Raw genomic sequence first — 12,119 nt, 5'->3', positions numbered from 1 at the left:
GTGGTAGGGGGATGACAGGAGAAGGGAAGCGGGTGGTGAGAAAGGTACAGAGGGCAGGGTTTGGGGGCTGGGAAGGAAAGGGAAAAGATTAGGGTTTGGGGATGATGAAAGGGCTTTCTACGGGTAAGGATGGCAAAGGGTGGCAGTGACGGAAAGTCAGGCAACCTGTCCTGTCCGTCTTTTTGTATCGTGAATTGGAAAGACTGCAAGGGGGAGGGGAGTTGCTTGCGCCCTAAAGGAGGAGTTATTCAGATTCATTGCAGTGGGCGGCGGCTGCAAAACGCACCATTCTTCTTGTTTTGGCTCTGCAAAGCAGCCTTTTCAAGGGTTGGCTTGGGTGACAAAATGTCTTGTGTAGGCGTGGGTTTGTCTCCCTCTCGCTCTCTCTCCCTAAGATGTGTCCGGCATAGGCCAGGGTGCCACTCGAGGCCCAAACCAATTCTGGTTATCGCTTCTCGGCCTTTTGGCTAAGATCAAGTGTAGTATCTGTTCTTATCAGTTTAATATCTGATACGTCCCCTATCTGGGGACCATATATTAAATGGATTTTTAGAACAGGGAGATGGAAAAAGAGCTTGCTCTGTCCACTCCACGCATTGACCTGGTATTGCAGTACCTCCAGGAACGGTGCACCCCTTCTTAACCCAGTTTCCAAAAGCAGAACTCAATTCACCTGATTCATATTAGCCCGATTTAATGAATTGGAAGAAAGCATACGTCTTCATATGCACCTCAATTTGGCCCATTCACTTTTCACACTTCCTCCTTTTGTTTTTTATCTTTCACACTTTTGACTTTCTTTATTCATCCAAATAGCAAACTCATCACCACTCAACCTGACCAACTCGGCTATGTCCCCGTGCTGCAGTTCTCTGTCTTATCTAGATCATTTGCAATTGAATGGAATAGATCCCTTTTGGACAAAGTGGATTCACCTGCTGCTGCAGTGACCACAGGTGTGATAACATCTAGAATTGGCATCTGGTGCGATCTCTCCGCTTCCACTCCAAAGAAAGTTACCTGTTTATTCCTATCATGCATTGGTTTTTGGGGTTTTCTTTGAGTAATGATGATCTCTTTAGTAGTCTGTTGGCGCCCTCTCCTGGAGGAATAGTTTGCTTGCTCTTGGACATTCTAAAAGAGAGGTCATGATAGACATTGAGCTTCTGAGCTCAATTGGGGACAGTCATGGGTGATGAATGTTTGCAACCTACTGCGAAGCCTCATACCGCAATATAAGGAACGTCAAATACTAAGAAAGGGCGGCCTATGAAAGAATTACTACTTTCAATAAGTACACTTAAACGGCTAATTGGGAATAGAAAAACTGTAAAAAGCCCTCTGAGAAAGCCCCCCTCTAACCTTTGATAGTAAGCTTTTCTGTAGTCTGCCTGTTGATGTATTTTCCGTTTGAACTGTGCACAACATGAAGAGACGGAACACTGGCGGCTTGTCACAATGCCCCCCGATGACATCACAATAGCGCTGCTGCCTAGAAAACAAGCTGCGCAGAAGAAGTTGTTCTTTGGGTGGGAGGGTGGGCTAGTGGAAGGAGGGGGCAATCTCTTTTTTTCCCGGGTGGTAGGGGGATGACAGGAGAAGGGAAGCGGGTGGTGAGAAAGGTACAGAGGGCAGGGTTTGGGGGCTGGGAAGGAAAGGGAAAAGATTAGGGTTTGGGGATGATGAAAGGGCTTTCTACGGGTAAGGATGGCAAAGGGTGGCAGTGACGGAAAGTCAGGCAACCTGTCCTGTCCGTCTTTTTGTATCGTGAATTGGAAAGACTGCAAGGGGGAGGGGAGTTGCTTGCGCCCCTAAAGGAGGAGTTATTCAGATTCATTGCAGTGGGCGGCGGCTGCAAAACGCACCATTCTTCTTGTTTTGGCTCTGCAAAGCAGCCTTTTCAAGGGTTGGCTTGGGTGACAAAATGTCTTGTGTAGGCGTGGGTTTGTCTCCCTCTCGCTCTCTCTCCCTAAGATGTGTCCGGCATAGGCCAGGGTGCCACTCGAGGCCCAAACCAATTCTGGTTATCGCTTCTCGGCCTTTTGGCTAAGATCAAGTGTAGTATCTGTTCTTATCAGTTTAATATCTGATACGTCCCCTATCTGGGGACCATATATTAAATGGATTTTTAGAACAGGGAGATGGAAAAAGAGCTTGCTCTGTCCACTCCACGCATTGACCTGGTATTGCAGTACCTCCAGGAACGGTGCACCCCTTCTTAACCCAGTTTCCAAAAGCAGAACTCAATTCACCTGATTCATATTAGCCCGATTTAATGAATTGGAAGAAAGCATACGTCTTCATATGCACCTCAATTTGGCCCATTCACTTTTCACACTTCCTCCTTTTGTTTTTTATCTTTCACACTTTTGACTTTCTTTATTCATCCAAATAGCAAACTCATCACCACTCAACCTGACCAACTCGGCTATGTCCCCGTGCTGCAGTTCTCTGTCTTATCTAGATCATTTGCAATTGAATGGAATAGATCCCTTTTGGACAAAGTGGATTCACCTGCTGCTGCAGTGACCACAGGTGTGATAACATCTAGAATTGGCATCTGGTGCGATCTCTCCGCTTCCACTCCAAAGAAAGTTACCTGTTTATTCCTATCATGCATTGGTTTTTGGGGTTTTCTTTGAGTAATGATGATCTCTTTAGTAGTCTGTTGGCGCCCTCTCCTGGAGGAATAGTTTGCTTGCTCTTGGACATTCTAAAAGAGAGGTCATGATAGACATTGAGCTTCTGAGCTCAATTGGGGACAGTCATGGGTGATGAATGTTTGCAACCTACTGCGAAGCCTCATACCGCAATATAAGGAACGTCAAATACTAAGAAAGGGCGGCCTATGAAAGAATTACTACTTTCAATAAGTACACTTAAACGGCTAATTGGGAATAGAAAAACTGTAAAAAGCCCTCTGAGAAAGCCCCCCTCTAACCTTTGATAGTAAGCTTTTCTGTAGTCTGCCTGTTGATGTATTTTCCGTTTGAACTGTGCACAACATGAAGAGACGGAACACTGGCGGCTTGTCACAATGCCCCCCGATGACATCACAATAGCGCTGCTGCCTAGAAAACAAGCTGCGCAGAAGAAGTTGTTCTTTGGGTGGGAGGGTGGGCTAGTGGAAGGAGGGGGCAATCTCTTTTTTTCCCGGGTGGTAGGGGGATGACAGGAGAAGGGAAGCGGGTGGTGAGAAAGGTACAGAGGGCAGGGTTTGGGGGCTGGGAAGGAAAGGGAAAAGATTAGGGTTTGGGGATGATGAAAGGGCTTTCTACGGGTAAGGATGGCAAAGGGTGGCAGTGACGGAAAGTCAGGCAACCTGTCCTGTCCGTCTTTTTGTATCGTGAATTGGAAAGACTGCAAGGGGGAGGGGAGTTGCTTGCGCCCTAAAGGAGGAGTTATTCAGATTCATTGCAGTGGGCGGCGGCTGCAAAACGCACCATTCTTCTTGTTTTGGCTCTGCAAAGCAGCCTTTTCAAGGGTTGGCTTGGGTGACAAAATGTCTTGTGTAGGCGTGGGTTTGTCTCCCTCTCGCTCTCTCTCCCTAAGATGTGTCCGGCATAGGCCAGGGTGCCACTCGAGGCCCAAACCAATTCTGGTTATCGCTTCTCGGCCTTTTGGCTAAGATCAAGTGTAGTATCTGTTCTTATCAGTTTAATATCTGATACGTCCCCTATCTGGGGACCATATATTAAATGGATTTTTAGAACAGGGAGATGGAAAAAGAGCTTGCTCTGTCCACTCCACGCATTGACCTGGTATTGCAGTACCTCCAGGAACGGTGCACCCCTTCTTAACCCAGTTTCCAAAAGCAGAACTCAATTCACCTGATTCATATTAGCCCGATTTAATGAATTGGAAGAAAGCATACGTCTTCATATGCACCTCAATTTGGCCCATTCACTTTTCACACTTCCTCCTTTTGTTTTTTATCTTTCACACTTTTGACTTTCTTTATTCATCCAAATAGCAAACTCATCACCACTCAACCTGACCAACTCGGCTATGTCCCCGTGCTGCAGTTCTCTGTCTTATCTAGATCATTTGCAATTGAATGGAATAGATCCCTTTTGGACAAAGTGGATTCACCTGCTGCTGCAGTGACCACAGGTGTGATAACATCTAGAATTGGCATCTGGTGCGATCTCTCCGCTTCCACTCCAAAGAAAGTTACCTGTTTATTCCTATCATGCATTGGTTTTTGGGGTTTTCTTTGAGTAATGATGATCTCTTTAGTAGTCTGTTGGCGCCCTCTCCTGGAGGAATAGTTTGCTTGCTCTTGGACATTCTAAAAGAGAGGTCATGATAGACATTGAGCTTCTGAGCTCAATTGGGGACAGTCATGGGTGATGAATGTTTGCAACCTACTGCGAAGCCTCATACCGCAATATAAGGAACGTCAAATACTAAGAAAGGGCGGCCTATGAAAGAATTACTACTTTCAATAAGTACACTTAAACGGCTAATTGGGAATAGAAAAACTGTAAAAAGCCCTCTGAGAAAGCCCCCCTCTAACCTTTGATAGTAAGCTTTTCTGTAGTCTGCCTGTTGATGTATTTTCCGTTTGAACTGTGCACAACATGAAGAGACGGAACACTGGCGGCTTGTCACAATGCCCCCCGATGACATCACAATAGCGCTGCTGCCTAGAAAACAAGCTGCGCAGAAGAAGTTGTTCTTTGGGTGGGAGGGTGGGCTAGTGGAAGGAGGGGGCAATCTCTTTTTTTCCCGGGTGGTAGGGGGATGACAGGAGAAGGGAAGCGGGTGGTGAGAAAGGTACAGAGGGCAGGGTTTGGGGGCTGGGAAGGAAAGGGAAAAGATTAGGGTTTGGGGATGATGAAAGGGCTTTCTACGGGTAAGGATGGCAAAGGGTGGCAGTGACGGAAAGTCAGGCAACCTGTCCTGTCCGTCTTTTTGTATCGTGAATTGGAAAGACTGCAAGGGGGAGGGGAGTTGCTTGCGCCCTAAAGGAGGAGTTATTCAGATTCATTGCAGTGGGCGGCGGCTGCAAAACGCACCATTCTTCTTGTTTTGGCTCTGCAAAGCAGCCTTTTCAAGGGTTGGCTTGGGTGACAAAATGTCTTGTGTAGGCGTGGGTTTGTCTCCCTCTCGCTCTCTCTCCCTAAGATGTGTCCGGCATAGGCCAGGGTGCCACTCGAGGCCCAAACCAATTCTGGTTATCGCTTCTCGGCCTTTTGGCTAAGATCAAGTGTAGTATCTGTTCTTATCAGTTTAATATCTGATACGTCCCCTATCTGGGGACCATATATTAAATGGATTTTTAGAACAGGGAGATGGAAAAAGAGCTTGCTCTGTCCACTCCACGCATTGACCTGGTATTGCAGTACCTCCAGGAACGGTGCACCCCTTCTTAACCCAGTTTCCAAAAGCAGAACTCAATTCACCTGATTCATATTAGCCCGATTTAATGAATTGGAAGAAAGCATACGTCTTCATATGCACCTCAATTTGGCCCATTCACTTTTCACACTTCCTCCTTTTGTTTTTTATCTTTCACACTTTTGACTTTCTTTATTCATCCAAATAGCAAACTCATCACCACTCAACCTGACCAACTCGGCTATGTCCCCGTGCTGCAGTTCTCTGTCTTATCTAGATCATTTGCAATTGAATGGAATAGATCCCTTTTGGACAAAGTGGATTCACCTGCTGCTGCAGTGACCACAGGTGTGATAACATCTAGAATTGGCATCTGGTGAGATCTCTCCGCTTCCACTCCAAAGAAAGTTACCTGTTTATTCCTATCATGCATTGGTTTTTGGGGTTTTCTTTGAGTAATGATGATCTCTTTAGTAGTCTGTTGGCGCCCTCTCCTGGAGGAATAGTTTGCTTGCTCTTGGACATTCTAAAAGAGAGGTCATGATAGACATTGAGCTTCTGAGCTCAATTGGGGACAGTCATGGGTGATGAATGTTTGCAACCTACTGCGAAGCCTCATACCGCAATATAAGGAACGTCAAATACTAAGAAAGGGCGGCCTATGAAAGAATTACTACTTTCAATAAGTACACTTAAACGGCTAATTGGGAATAGAAAAACTGTAAAAAGCCCTCTGAGAAAGCCCCCCTCTAACCTTTGATAGTAAGCTTTTCTGTAGTCTGCCTGTTGATGTATTTTCCGTTTGAACTGTGCACAACATGAAGAGACGGAACACTGGCGGCTTGTCACAATGCCCCCCGATGACATCACAATAGCGCTGCTGCCTAGAAAACAAGCTGCGCAGAAGAAGTTGTTCTTTGGGTGGGAGGGTGGGCTAGTGGAAGGAGGGGGCAATCTCTTTTTTTCCCGGGTGGTAGGGGGATGACAGGAGAAGGGAAGCGGGTGGTGAGAAAGGTACAGAGGGCAGGGTTTGGGGGCTGGGAAGGAAAGGGAAAAGATTAGGGTTTGGGGATGATGAAAGGGCTTTCTACGGGTAAGGATGGCAAAGGGTGGCAGTGACGGAAAGTCAGGCAACCTGTCCTGTCCGTCTTTTTGTATCGTGAATTGGAAAGACTGCAAGGGGGAGGGGAGTTGCTTGCGCCCTAAAGGAGGAGTTATTCAGATTCATTGCAGTGGGCGGCGGCTGCAAAACGCACCATTCTTCTTGTTTTGGCTCTGCAAAGCAGCCTTTTCAAGGGTTGGCTTGGGTGACAAAATGTCTTGTGTAGGCGTGGGTTTGTCTCCCTCTCGCTCTCTCTCCCTAAGATGTGTCCGGCATAGGCCAGGGTGCCACTCGAGGCCCAAACCAATTCTGGTTATCGCTTCTCGGCCTTTTGGCTAAGATCAAGTGTAGTATCTGTTCTTATCAGTTTAATATCTGATACGTCCCCTATCTGGGGACCATATATTAAATGGATTTTTAGAACAGGGAGATGGAAAAAGAGCTTGCTCTGTCCACTCCACGCATTGACCTGGTATTGCAGTACCTCCAGGAACGGTGCACCCCTTCTTAACCCAGTTTCCAAAAGCAGAACTCAATTCACCTGATTCATATTAGCCCGATTTAATGAATTGGAAGAAAGCATACGTCTTCATATGCACCTCAATTTGGCCCATTCACTTTTCACACTTCCTCCTTTTGTTTTTTATCTTTCACACTTTTGACTTTCTTTATTCATCCAAATAGCAAACTCATCACCACTCAACCTGACCAACTCGGCTATGTCCCCGTGCTGCAGTTCTCTGTCTTATCTAGATCATTTGCAATTGAATGGAATAGATCCCTTTTGGACAAAGTGGATTCACCTGCTGCTGCAGTGACCACAGGTGTGATAACATCTAGAATTGGCATCTGGTGCGATCTCTCCGCTTCCACTCCAAAGAAAGTTACCTGTTTATTCCTATCATGCATTGGTTTTTGGGGTTTTCTTTGAGTAATGATGATCTCTTTAGTAGTCTGTTGGCGCCCTCTCCTGGAGGAATAGTTTGCTTGCTCTTGGACATTCTAAAAGAGAGGTCATGATAGACATTGAGCTTCTGAGCTCAATTGGGGACAGTCATGGGTGATGAATGTTTGCAACCTACTGCGAAGCCTCATACCGCAATATAAGGAACGTCAAATACTAAGAAAGGGCGGCCTATGAAAGAATTACTACTTTCAATAAGTACACTTAAACGGCTAATTGGGAATAGAAAAACTGTAAAAAGCCCTCTGAGAAAGCCCCCCTCTAACCTTTGATAGTAAGCTTTTCTGTAGTCTGCCTGTTGATGTATTTTCCGTTTGAACTGTGCACAACATGAAGAGACGGAACACTGGCGGCTTGTCACAATGCCCCCCGATGACATCACAATAGCGCTGCTGCCTAGAAAACAAGCTGCGCAGAAGAAGTTGTTCTTTGGGTGGGAGGGTGGGCTAGTGGAAGGAGGGGGCAATCTCTTTTTTTCCCGGGTGGTAGGGGGATGACAGGAGAAGGGAAGCGGGTGGTGAGAAAGGTACAGAGGGCAGGGTTTGGGGGCTGGGAAGGAAAGGGAAAAGATTAGGGTTTGGGGATGATGAAAGGGCTTTCTACGGGTAAGGATGGCAAAGGGTGGCAGTGACGGAAAGTCAGGCAACCTGTCCTGTCCGTCTTTTTGTATCGTGAATTGGAAAGACTGCAAGGGGGAGGGGAGTTGCTTGCGCCCTAAAGGAGGAGTTATTCAGATTCATTGCAGTGGGCGGCGGCTGCAAAACGCACCATTCTTCTTGTTTTGGCTCTGCAAAGCAGCCTTTTCAAGGGTTGGCTTGGGTGACAAAATGTCTTGTGTAGGCGTGGGTTTGTCTCCCTCTCGCTCTCTCTCCCTAAGATGTGTCCGGCATAGGCCAGGGTGCCACTCGAGGCCCAAACCAATTCTGGTTATCGCTTCTCGGCCTTTTGGCTAAGATCAAGTGTAGTATCTGTTCTTATCAGTTTAATATCTGATACGTCCCCTATCTGGGGACCATATATTAAATGGATTTTTAGAACAGGGAGATGGAAAAAGAGCTTGCTCTGTCCACTCCACGCATTGACCTGGTATTGCAGTACCTCCAGGAACGGTGCACCCCTTCTTAACCCAGTTTCCAAAAGCAGAACTCAATTCACCTGATTCATATTAGCCCGATTTAATGAATTGGAAGAAAGCATACGTCTTCATATGCACCTCAATTTGGCCCATTCACTTTTCACACTTCCTCCTTTTGTTTTTTATCTTTCACACTTTTGACTTTCTTTATTCATCCAAATAGCAAACTCATCACCACTCAACCTGACCAACTCGGCTATGTCCCCGTGCTGCAGTTCTCTGTCTTATCTAGATCATTTGCAATTGAATGGAATAGATCCCTTTTGGACAAAGTGGATTCACCTGCTGCTGCAGTGACCACAGGTGTGATAACATCTAGAATTGGCATCTGGTGCGATCTCTCCGCTTCCACTCCAAAGAAAGTTACCTGTTTATTCCTATCATGCATTGGTTTTTGGGGTTTTCTTTGAGTAATGATGATCTCTTTAGTAGTCTGTTGGCGCCCTCTCCTGGAGGAATAGTTTGCTTGCTCTTGGACATTCTAAAAGAGAGGTCATGATAGACATTGAGCTTCTGAGCTCAATTGGGGACAGTCATGGGTGATGAATGTTTGCAACCTACTGCGAAGCCTCATACCGCAATATAAGGAACGTCAAATACTAAGAAAGGGCGGCCTATGAAAGAATTACTACTTTCAATAAGTACACTTAAACGGCTAATTGGGAATAGAAAAACTGTAAAAAGCCCTCTGAGAAAGCCCCCCTCTAACCTTTGATAGTAAGCTTTTCTGTAGTCTGCCTGTTGATGTATTTTCCGTTTGAACTGTGCACAACATGAAGAGACGGAACACTGGCGGCTTGTCACAATGCCCCCCGATGACATCACAATAGCGCTGCTGCCTAGAAAACAAGCTGCGCAGAAGAAGTTGTTCTTTGGGTGGGAGGGTGGGCTAGTGGAAGGAGGGGGCAATCTCTTTTTTTCCCGGGTGGTAGGGGGATGACAGGAGAAGGGAAGCGGGTGGTGAGAAAGGTACAGAGGGCAGGGTTTGGGGGCTGGGAAGGAAAGGGAAAAGATTAGGGTTTGGGGATGATGAAAGGGCTTTCTACGGGTAAGGATGGCAAAGGGTGGCAGTGACGGAAAGTCAGGCAACCTGTCCTGTCCGTCTTTTTGTATCGTGAATTGGAAAGACTGCAAGGGGGAGGGGAGTTGCTTGCGCCCTAAAGGAGGAGTTATTCAGATTCATTGCAGTGGGCGGCGGCTGCAAAACGCACCATTCTTCTTGTTTTGGCTCTGCAAAGCAGCCTTTTCAAGGGTTGGCTTGGGTGACAAAATGTCTTGTGTAGGCGTGGGTTTGTCTCCCTCTCGCTCTCTCTCCCTAAGATGTGTCCGGCATAGGCCAGGGTGCCACTCGAGGCCCAAACCAATTCTGGTTATCGCTTCTCGGCCTTTTGGCTAAGATCAAGTGTAGTATCTGTTCTTATCAGTTTAATATCTGATACGTCCCCTATCTGGGGACCATATATTAAATGGATTTTTAGAACAGGGAGATGGAAAAAGAGCTTGCTCTGTCCACTCCACGCATTGACCTGGTATTGCAGTACCTCCAGGAACGGTGCACCCCTTCTTAACCCAGTTTCCAAAAGCAGAACTCAATTCACCTGATTCATATTAGCCCGATTTAATGAATTGGAAGAAAGCATACGTCTTCATATGCACCTCAATTTGGCCCATTCACTTTTCACACTTCCTCCTTTTGTTTTTTATCTTTCACACTTTTGACTTTCTTTATTCATCCAAATAGCAAACTCATCACCACTCAACCTGACCAACTCGGCTATGTCCCCGTGCTGCAGTTCTCTGTCTTATCTAGATCATTTGCAATTGAATGGAATAGATCCCTTTTGGACAAAGTGGATTCACCTGCTGCTGCAGTGACCACAGGTGTGATAACATCTAGAATTGGCATCTGGTGCGATCTCTCCGCTTCCACTCCAAAGAAAGTTACCTGTTTATTCCTATCATGCATTGGTTTTTGGGGTTTTCTTTGAGTAATGATGATCTCTTTAGTAGTCTGTTGGCGCCCTCTCCTGGAGGAATAGTTTGCTTGCTCTTGGACATTCTAAAAGAGAGGTCATGATAGACATTGAGCTTCTGAGCTCAATTGGGGACAGTCATGGGTGATGAATGTTTGCAACCTACTGCGAAGCCTCATACCGCAATATAAGGAACGTCAAATACTAAGAAAGGGCGGCCTATGAAAGAATTACTACTTTCAATAAGTACACTTAAACGGCTAATTGGGAATAGAAAAACTGTAAAAAGCCCTCTGAGAAAGCCCCCCTCTAACCTTTGATAGTAAGCTTTTCTGTAGTCTGCCTGTTGATGTATTTTCCGTTTGAACTGTGCACAACATGAAGAGACGGAACACTGGCGGCTTGTCACAATGCCCCCCGATGACATCACAATAGCGCTGCTGCCTAGAAAACAAGCTGCGCAGAAGAAGTTGTTCTTTGGGTGGGAGGGTGGGCTAGTGGAAGGAGGGGGCAATCTCTTTTTTTCCCGGGTGGTAGGGGGATGACAGGAGAAGGGAAGCGGGTGGTGAGAAAGGTACAGAGGGCAGGGTTTGGGGGCTGGGAAGGAAAGGGAAAAGATTAGGGTTTGGGGATGATGAAAGGGCTTTCTACGGGTAAGGATGGCAAAGGGTGGCAGTGACGGAAAGTCAGGCAACCTGTCCTGTCCGTCTTTTTGTATCGTGAATTGGAAAGACTGCAAGGGGGAGGGGAGTTGCTTGCGCCCTAAAGGAGGAGTTATTCAGATTCATTGCAGTGGGCGGCGGCTGCAAAACGCACCATTCTTCTTGTTTTGGCTCTGCAAAGCAGCCTTTTCAAGGGTTGGCTTGGGTGACAAAATGTCTTGTGTAGGCGTGGGTTTGTCTCCCTCTCGCTCTCTCTCCCTAAGATGTGTCCGGCATAGGCCAGGGTGCCACTCGAGGCCCAAACCAATTCTGGTTATCGCTTCTCGGCCTTTTGGCTAAGATCAAGTGTAGTATCTGTTCTTATCAGTTTAATATCTGATACGTCCCCTATCTGGGGACCATATATTAAATGGATTTTTAGAACAGGGAGATGGAAAAAGAGCTTGCTCTGTCCACTCCACGCATTGACCTGGTATTGCAGTACCTCCAGGAACGGTGCACCCCTTCTTAACCCAGTTTCCAAAAGCAGAACTCAATTCACCTGATTCATATTAGCCCGATTTAATGAATTGGAAGAAAGCATACGTCTTCATATGCACCTCAATTTGGCCCATTCACTTTTCACACTTCCTCCTTTTGTTTTTTATCTTTCACACTTTTGACTTTCTTTATTCATCCAAATAGCAAACTCATCACCACTCAACCTGACCAACTCGGCTATGTCCCCGTGCTGCAGTTCTCTGTCTTATCTAGATCATTTGCAATTGAATGGAATAGATCCCTTTTGGACAAAGTGGATTCACCTGCTGCTGCAGTGACCACAGGTGTGATAACATCTAGAATTGGCATCTGGTGCGATCTCTCCGCTTCCACTCCAAAGAAAGTTACCTGTTTATTCCTATCATGCATTGGTTTTTGGGGTTTTCTTTGAGTAATGATG

At 46.3% G+C, this 12,119-nt stretch overlaps 8 non-coding genes across 8 annotated transcripts; all 8 read left to right on the top strand.

Moving 5' to 3' along the window:
* Positions 1-447: 447 nt before the first annotated feature.
* On the top strand, positions 448-638 carry LOC142288524 (U2 spliceosomal RNA). Its single transcript, XR_012749287.1, has one exon. It is a non-coding gene; the product is annotated as a U2 spliceosomal RNA (small nuclear RNA).
* Positions 639-2,026: 1,388 nt separating this feature from the next.
* On the top strand, positions 2,027-2,217 carry LOC142288523 (U2 spliceosomal RNA). The gene has a single exon (XR_012749286.1). It is a non-coding gene; the product is annotated as a U2 spliceosomal RNA (small nuclear RNA).
* Positions 2,218-3,604: 1,387 nt separating this feature from the next.
* LOC142288522 (U2 spliceosomal RNA) lies at positions 3,605-3,795 on the top strand. The gene has a single exon (XR_012749285.1). It is a non-coding gene; the product is annotated as a U2 spliceosomal RNA (small nuclear RNA).
* A 1,387-nt stretch (positions 3,796-5,182) lies between these two features.
* On the top strand, positions 5,183-5,373 carry LOC142288521 (U2 spliceosomal RNA). Its single transcript, XR_012749284.1, has one exon. It is a non-coding gene; the product is annotated as a U2 spliceosomal RNA (small nuclear RNA).
* A 1,387-nt stretch (positions 5,374-6,760) lies between these two features.
* LOC142288520 (U2 spliceosomal RNA) lies at positions 6,761-6,951 on the top strand. The gene has a single exon (XR_012749283.1). It is a non-coding gene; the product is annotated as a U2 spliceosomal RNA (small nuclear RNA).
* Positions 6,952-8,338: 1,387 nt separating this feature from the next.
* On the top strand, positions 8,339-8,529 carry LOC142288519 (U2 spliceosomal RNA). The gene has a single exon (XR_012749282.1). It is a non-coding gene; the product is annotated as a U2 spliceosomal RNA (small nuclear RNA).
* A 1,387-nt stretch (positions 8,530-9,916) lies between these two features.
* LOC142288518 (U2 spliceosomal RNA) lies at positions 9,917-10,107 on the top strand. Its single transcript, XR_012749281.1, has one exon. It is a non-coding gene; the product is annotated as a U2 spliceosomal RNA (small nuclear RNA).
* A 1,387-nt stretch (positions 10,108-11,494) lies between these two features.
* Positions 11,495-11,685, top strand: LOC142288516 (U2 spliceosomal RNA). The gene has a single exon (XR_012749279.1). It is a non-coding gene; the product is annotated as a U2 spliceosomal RNA (small nuclear RNA).
* The last annotated feature ends 434 nt before the right edge of the window (positions 11,686-12,119 follow it).

Source organism: Anomaloglossus baeobatrachus, unplaced genomic scaffold, assembly GCF_048569485.1.
Source record: "Anomaloglossus baeobatrachus isolate aAnoBae1 unplaced genomic scaffold, aAnoBae1.hap1 Scaffold_839, whole genome shotgun sequence".
Taxonomy (NCBI): domain Eukaryota; kingdom Metazoa; phylum Chordata; class Amphibia; order Anura; family Aromobatidae; genus Anomaloglossus; species Anomaloglossus baeobatrachus.
Note: the sequence above shows the minus strand (reverse complement) of the source record. Positions and strands in the feature narration are given on the sequence as shown.